At 38.2% G+C, this 8,539-nt stretch overlaps 1 protein-coding gene across 16 annotated transcripts in view; it reads right to left on the bottom strand.

Annotated features, from left to right (window-relative positions):
- The window catches only part of CAMK2D (calcium/calmodulin dependent protein kinase II delta), a 332,745-nt gene that overhangs the window by 122,954 nt on the left and 201,252 nt on the right, over positions 1–8,539 (bottom strand). The window lies entirely within an intron of this gene.

Below are 8,539 nucleotides of genomic sequence, written 5' to 3'. Positions count from 1 at the left end.
GAGGAAGGGGGGAAATGAGGAGCTGATATTAATGGCTCAAGTAGAAAGCAAATGTTTTGAGAATGATGATGGCAACAAATGTACAAATGTGCTTGACACAATGGATGGATATGGATTGTGATGAGCCGCAATAAAATGATCAAATAATCCCCACAAAAACCAAAGAACAGTTTAGCTTAACTGGTAGAGAATGTCTTCCCTTAGCGTTGTGGTTTGGAAAGAAATATCTGTACAGAACTAAAGTGGTAAGAGCAACTTAAAGATGCGGCAGGCACCTCGGGGGCAGTGAGTTTATGTTCACGAGGGCAACTCAGGAAAGGAAGATGAGGAGGCGTGCACAGCAGAAAGAATGTCAGTCACTGAGCTGCACACTCAGAGGTGACTGAACTGGTGTGCACTTTGCTGCTTGTTGCTTTCCTCAACAACAACGACAACACTAAAATAGTAAGATTTCCGCATACCTTTATCTAGAGACCATAACATAAAACATACCTTTTAGCAGAACTTAAGAAATTCATGTCTGAATGTCTCATACAACAATTTGTGGCATTTGGCCAACATTTAATGCAAATCATTAGATCACAAGGTTTTGTGCAAACCTATCCTCTCTTGGATATACCTCATTCTCAAGGAAAGGTGTGTTAAATTGGTCTTTATGTTGTTTAGAAATTTCATTTGGAGCCATAATACATCATATATAAAGTGCCGCTCTGGAGTTAATTCTTACTCATGGAAACACCATGTGTATCAGGGTACAATTATGATCATTGGGGTTTTCAAGGCTGTTTTTTTGTTTTGTAAGTAGATCAGCAGACTTTTCTCCTAAGCCACTAAACTTGAGCTTACCACCTTTTTACTAAGAGCTGACCAAATTAACCATTCCCATTTGTCGGGTACTCCACAAATTACTCAGAATCATAAATATTTCCAACAGTATTATTGAAGGCTGTTAAGTATAGATAGAAATAGATGTAATTAGATGAGAGTTTTTAGTAAATGAAAAAAAAAAAACCCAAGTCCTGCAGTCTATCTCTATTTCTTTCTCTAAAACTTTGCTATCTGAAGTCTAACTCATAACTTGCCACAATTTCAAAAGATCTGAAATTAACTTGCTGACATCAAAAGCTGTACATCAAATCCTGTTATCGGTTGGATCATTCCCATTACAAGCCTAAAGGTACAATTACGGGATCTGTTCGTTTTCATCTTAATCTCTGCCACTGCCATTAAAATAAGATAAAGTTATAGAAGGTGATGTTTCATTTTTTGTAATCAAATTAATTTTAAAATGTTCTTTCCACTGCGTTAAAAGTAAAGTTTTGAATAATTATTCCAGGATTGAGAACAAAAGAATCAAACGTGAACTGAGAATGCCTGATGAGAAACAATGATCTCTGTTGGAGGATCAACGAGGAGAAGGCGTTCATTTCTAGAGAAGCACAAATAAGGATAGGGAAGAAAGGAATAGAGACTACAAAAATAAACACACTCTAGAAATAAGCAGTAATAACTTGTTAGATATGCTTGGTTGCATTCACAAAAATGCTTGACAGGGTCCTAGTCAGACTTTTTGACTGAACTCTTGCCTTACCATTTACTATCCTTGAGAGCATTATTGAACCTCTTTACCAATCATTTGTAGTGAGAAAACCAACAGTCATTTTAAGTTTACATAGGGCAAAGTTTATAATGTATTCTCATAAAATATTTAGCATATATTTTTAATTTCAATAAATGGTATCTATTTGGGTTATCAAGATAATGTTTGAAAATCATGGGCTTTTGCTGTGTCAACCATTATGCCTATTTTTGTCTGTGAAGGCCATGTAGCCTGAATAGGGGAGAATTGCAAAAGAATGATCTAAATATAAACCAGAAACACACGCATGTGCATGAAGAAAAGATGCAATAGTCCCCACCTTATTCTAAATAAAAATGCCAAGACCCATTCATTTTAAGAGCTTTTGCCTGAGATACAATTTATTCCATTTACAACAAGAGGCACTACCAGGCAGAAGGAATGGTATGCCGAAGGTCACACAAGTAGGCTATTTATAGTAACCAAAATTACTGAAACCCGACACTTTCAAATTTACATGGTCTTTTAATTTTTTCTCTCTTTAGCTATTCTATTTCCAGAAAGGAACATAAAATACAAACGCTTGCCCTTCCTGAGCAGTCCATAAATCAGGAATGTCACAAAGGGATCTCCAAGCTTAGCACTTACAAGCGCAATCTTCAGTGCAGCCGAACAAACTTTCCTAGGTCCTACATCTCTCCAGCTCTCGTCTCCGTAACACTACTTTATTGAACATAGCACAGCTATGTGCTATGTGTGGCCCCACTATGCTTCTGTTGTAAGGCTCATCAGAGGCTGAGTGACTAGATGTCTTGAATGGTTCAGAGACACTGATCGGCCTAAGACTTGGTCATTAACATTAATCTCTTCCTGTTTCTTGGATCTTTGGCCTTAATGCAAAAGAGTTGTATACCCCACAGTTAAAGAATTACACTGGAAGCATCAGAGTGGTCATCTTCCAATAGTGACTTTATGCCCTACAATTGAGAATTATGGAAGTAAAGCATAAATTTCAAGTAAGATTTATTAATCATTTGCTTCTGGTATATTATCCTTTTAACCATGAAACTACTGTCCCACAGAATACTATTTCCCTGTACAGTTTCAAAGCATATTTAATTTTATATTTCTAGGCATAGATTCTTTCCACAGGCTACTATTTATTTTATATTTTATATTCCACATATCTACTATTTATTTTATAACCACAAAATGGAATTACATTTGACCCTAAGAAAAAGAATCACTAAAATTTAAATAAGTGCACACCCTAAAATGGACATAAATAATGGTAAGCAATATTGTAGGACAGTAATAGATATTTATTTTAAAAGGTTGGGTCAAAAGAAGGGAATTTTTTTAATGTTTGAAAAAGAGCATTGTTTGAAAAACCAGCAATGCGATTATCAAACTTTCAACTCAACAACCTATGACCACTGAGGTAATTCTAACTCACAGCCACCCTACAGGACAGGGCAGATCTGTCCCTGTGGGTTTTCAAGATGGTAGTAACTCACTATGAGGCTAGACGCTCCTGTCTTTCTCCTTCAAGGCTGTACTGTGTCAGTTTTGCAATTGCTTGGTGAGGGAATTTGGTTATCAAAGAGCAATTTGCCTTTGAGGGTTGGGCTGATTTTGACAACAAATGGTTCTGCATCTTTCCATCTCATTTTGAAAGCCTCTAGGTCTCAGAGGGGCCATATGCCCAAGGACAGACATCCATAGAGACATCAGACCCTTGGTTCCCTGACAAATGCCTTGTGCTGTGTACATTTTCAAAGTTATAGAAACTTCTAGGTCAGATTGCTTCTCAGTTGCCTTGGAGAAAATGCCAGTGAGAAAGCTGGATACCTTTCAGAACAAATATTAAGAATAATAAAATTTTATAAATATTAAATTTATAAAAAATATATAAATGTATTAATATTAGAAAATTTATAAATATTATAAAATTATAAGAAAAACACATGTTGCTACTTTAGGAACAAACATCTAATTGTTCATGACACCAAGATTCTGAATATAAATATTAAAAATACTAGCTTTAAAAAGGCTTACAGTAATAGGGAGAGGAGCTAAGTAGAAGTCTTCCATCTACATTAAATATACTTTCTTTTATTAAAGCTGTTCTTTTCTTTTATATAAAGAGTTGAAAATTGCTAATAGCTGACAGAGAATTGGAAAACTCAAATCTGTAAAAATTCCACATTATTATTTCTTTTAATCCCGAGAACTACATGACTGAAACAAATTAAGATATTAATTTTTTACTAATAATGTTCATATAGTAGTAAAGCCAAGAGAGAAAATAAATTATGAGTTGAATATTTTAAGTGTCATATATGATTGTGTTCTTTTAAAATAAATCTGCTGTCTGTAGCTCTTTTTTGCCTATCTGCCTATACACAATGAGACGCGTGAGAGGACGCAGTGGTCTCCCTTGTGCTTGGGGTCTTGCCTTTGACACGGTGCAGTCATAACACTTTTCTATCATTATCTGTTAGGAAAAAACACTTGATTTTTTTGGTTCTTTTGACAAAGAGTTCCACCTTCTACCCATTCCAGTTTTCTCAGGATCTACTGTATATTTACACCTTTTCTATGTGTAAATTCTAGCTTCATAAATGTTAATGACACAAGACATACTTTAGTAGAGAAATGGGAAACTGATTTGGAGACAATAAAAATAATTAATTTACAAAACGGAGCATCAAAAAATTCTAGAATTCACACCAGTCTGGCTTATGTGAAGAGTTAAATGTTGCCCCTGATTTGTATATGATTGCTTTTCTTCAATGGATCCCTGGTGGCAAAGCAAGTTGTGCATTAGTCTAGTAAGTGGTTGGAATCCACCAGGAGAGAGATGTAGCCTGCTTGCTCCCAGAAGGATCTACAGTCTCAGAAACTCTGGGAAGCAGTTCTACTCTCTGACCTGGAGTTGCTAGGAGATGGAATGGACTCACTGGCCGTGGGCTCTTTCACTTAAAGACAGGTGACAACCTGGAAACAGTCCTTAGGTCTATAATAAAGGCCACCGTCATAATAGCTGTCATTGAAAAAGAATTTTTGACTAAGGTAACTGTTCAGAGATGGTACGTTTTTCCTCTCCACAATATACTTAAACAAAGAAATGTTTAAGTATAGCACATTTACATCAGAATCATTTCAATACAAATGTTGGTAGGTAAAGGGAAAAATGCCTGGGAAATATATTTGTAGTTGATAAGGACAGAATGATCTCCAACTATTTTTATATTAAATGCCTAAATGCAACCCTTTAGAAAATTCTAAAAATATGGCAAAAGTGTTCTATCTCAAAAGCAAAAGACAAAGGGTTTTGAGGTTACCTACTGGTGGCAATTTCAGTGTGGTAGACTGGAATGAAAATTTCCGCTACATATTTTTTTTCCTAAGAAAAAGATGCAATTTTAGGGAACCAATTTTTTAATGTGATTTCTTTTAAACCATGAAGAATTTATTCAGAAAGTATGAGTATGCTTCTGATTTTTTGGAGCACTTTGATATTGACTCAAATTATCTCATATTAAGAAAAAAATACCAAAACATGTCATAAAGGGCTGAGTGATTTCCTCTATTAAATTATGCTCCATGCAACCACGAGGTGTCGAAGGGATCAGGTGTAAGGCATCATCAGAACAAAAAATCTTACCATAGTGAATGATGGGGGGAGTGCGGAGTGGAGATCCAAAGCCCATTAGTAGGCCACTGGAGATCCCCTTGCAGAGGGGTCTCGGAGAGGAGATGAGCCAGTCAGGGTGCGATGTAACAATGATGAGAAATACAACCTTCCTCTAGTTCCTAAAGGTCTCCTCCCCGCTCCCACTACCATGACTCGAATTCTACCTTGCAAGACTGGCTAGACCAGAGGAGGTACATGGGTACAGATAGGAACTGAAAATAAAGGGAATTCAGGACGGATGAGCCCTATAGGACCAGTGGTGTGAGTGGCAAAACAGGGAGGGTAAAGGGAGAATGGGTAGGAAAGAGGGAACCGATTACATGGAACTGTGTGTGACCTCCTCCCTGGGGGACAGACAACCGAAAAGTGGATGAAGGGAGACGTCGGACAGGGCAAGATATGACAAAATACCTATTTATAAACTATCAAGGGGTCATGCGGGAGGGGGGAGCGGGGAGGGCAGGGAAAAAATGAGGACCTAATGTCGGGGGTTTAAATGGAGAGAAAATGTTTTGAGAAACGATGTACAAATGCACTTTACACAATTGATGTGTGTATGGATTGGGATAACAGTTGTATGAGCCCCTAATAAAATGTTAAAAAAGAAAAAAAAATTATGCTCCATGTAGCCTATTGTGGAATATTATAACTGATCACATGAGTTGGGTTGAGAATTTTCAATGTGCAGAGGCAAGTAAATAGAGCAGACTTCAAGTTCAACTTTATGAACAAGGTTCCAAGTTGCAATGAATATTAATTCCAGATGTAAACTTCAGGCAATGAGAAACATCCATGGAATAACAGGATTGGTAGAACCATTCCCCTCAATTTTCTGATATCCATATTTGAATTGATGTATATCCAGGTTTAATTTCTTGCTTCCCTTCTACCTCAGAGGAAAAAAACATACCTCTATTGAAGGCTCCTGGATTTGATCACCTACTCTCCCCATTCCCATTGCTGGTTTCACAATTCAGTGATCCATCACTTCTTAAATATTATGTCTTTAACATGACCAAGAAAGTCTCCATCAATCATTCAATTTTCTAACTCATCTCTCCTCCCTTCAAATAGATCCTCCATATTGCTTTCACAACCACCCTCTTAAAATGCTATATGACGACGTTACTTTCTTGAGTAAAACCATAGTTGATTCCATGAATAAGCCAAACTAAACTCAAGGCCATCAAGATGATTATAGCTCGCAGCTACCCTATAGGAAAGAGTAGAGCTGCATCCAATGGTTTCCTAGAACGCTGTTTTTACCAGAAAAGAAGCTTCATCTTCCTCCTGATTTCATGAATAGCAATTGAGTAAATCAGTTTGTTTAAGAGCCTGGGGGGAAGGGGCTGTCAAGATATTTCATCCTCGCATAGAGCAGTAGGATCATTTTTCTAAGATCACTACCTACTAAGTGACAGGGCTGGTGCAGAACCACAACTCCTTGATCCCTCACTAAATACATGTCAAAGTTCCTTTCCAAGTTTCAATCTTGATTTCTTAGTTACGATATTTCTTTTCCCTTTCAATACTATGCACTCCTTACTCTTTAAAATTACAATGGCAGACCTTTTATATTAATATTTGAAGCAAAATATGCCCTGGATCATAGGTTCCCAAACTTATTTGACCCACCACCTCCTTTTTAGTAAAGAGAAAAAAATTACTCAGTGTCCCCCTGCATGTAGACATTACTGTAGGTTAGCCCATAGTTCAGGACAATGTGTAGGTACTTGCTTTTGCAACTCCCTATGGATCATCCCAGAACCGCCCCCCCCCCCCCCGCCCCCCGCTTCAGTGCCATGCAATCTATACGAGGCAACTGTCATTGTTGGAAAGTGCTTCACCAGACAAACGTGCTCCATTGGACAAATCTTATTGAGGACAATATTTCTGTCTGTTTCTATCACCAGAAAATGCTTGGAATGCTTGCCAATGCTTGAATTCTGCTGAATGATAAATATGCATTGAAAAAGGATTAAGACTATTTCAATGGAAACATTAACCCAGTTGGCACTAAAAGTTCTTGTCCTCTCTGTACATGTTGGACTCTCATGTACCTCCCTAGGTGTGACCTGCCCTCCCTCCAACTGTCTATGCTTCCACCCGTTTATTGCGAGATAGGTGTTTATTCTTCTATCCTGGCGTGCTGATTGTACTCACCTCAGGGGACTCATGTTATACAACTGGACATACCTTGCAGAGGGGTAGTGGGAAGGAGATGAACTCAGGGTTCAGTATACCAATAATGAAACTCACAACCTTCCTCTAGTTCTTAAACACTTCCTCCCCCCAACTACCATGATCCCAATACTACCTTGCAAACCTGGTTAGACCATAGGATGCACAGCAGTACAGATGGGAACTAGAAACACAGGGAATCTAGGACAGATGAACCCCTCAGGACCAGTGGTGAGAGTGGCGATACCGGGAGGGAAGGGGGAGGTAGAAACGGGGAATCGATCACAAGGATCTACATATAACCTCCTCTCTGGGGGATGGGCAACAGAAGGGCAGGTGAAGGGAGACACCGGGCAGTGTAAGATAAGATATAATAATAATTTACAAATTACTAAGGGTTCATGAGGGAGAGGGCAGCGGGAGGGAGGGGGAGGGGGAGGGGGAAAGGAAAATGAGGAGCTAATTCCAGGAACCCAAGTGGAAAGCGAATTTTGAGAATGATGAGGGCAACAAATGTATAAGTGTGCTTTACAGAATTGATGTATGTATGGATTGTGATGAGTTGTATGAGCCACAATAAAATGATTTAAAAAAAACCCGAAAGCAACAAAAAAAAGTCCTTGTTATTCACCACTCACTCCTAAATTTGAGAACATGAGAAATGCACCTAAAAGCTCATTTCTGTCTAAAGATGTCGTCCTTGGCCAACAGCCTGTGGTGGGACACGCAGAGGGAACCGGTGGAGGAGAAAAATAGACCAGGTGTCTGTGCACTCACTCCTTCAAGCTCTAAGAGCCAATTAGGCTTTTTATAATCACAGTTATAGCTCTGCAAAACTCGGGTAATAAATGGAATCCCCTCCCGGCAACGCAGGCTGTTAAACTACCAAAGTGAGAGGGTGCCGTATTGCTGTCTTAAGGAACTTAAAAAGATGGGCAATGGATTATTTTAAGATTACCATATACTCCTTTGGAGAGAAAAATAGTAATAATAATGTGATGTGCCTATATGATAATTACAGAGTTTTCATGCAACAAAATGTAAAACAATTAGGAAACACCTCATTTACTGGTGCCATT

Source organism: Echinops telfairi, unplaced genomic scaffold, assembly GCF_000313985.2.
Source record: "Echinops telfairi isolate 266 unplaced genomic scaffold, ASM31398v2 ScPeMD7_7468;HRSCAF=8506_0, whole genome shotgun sequence".
Taxonomy (NCBI): domain Eukaryota; kingdom Metazoa; phylum Chordata; class Mammalia; order Afrosoricida; family Tenrecidae; genus Echinops; species Echinops telfairi.
The sequence above is the reverse complement of the archived record's forward strand: the minus strand, read 5'-3'. Positions and strand labels throughout refer to the sequence as shown.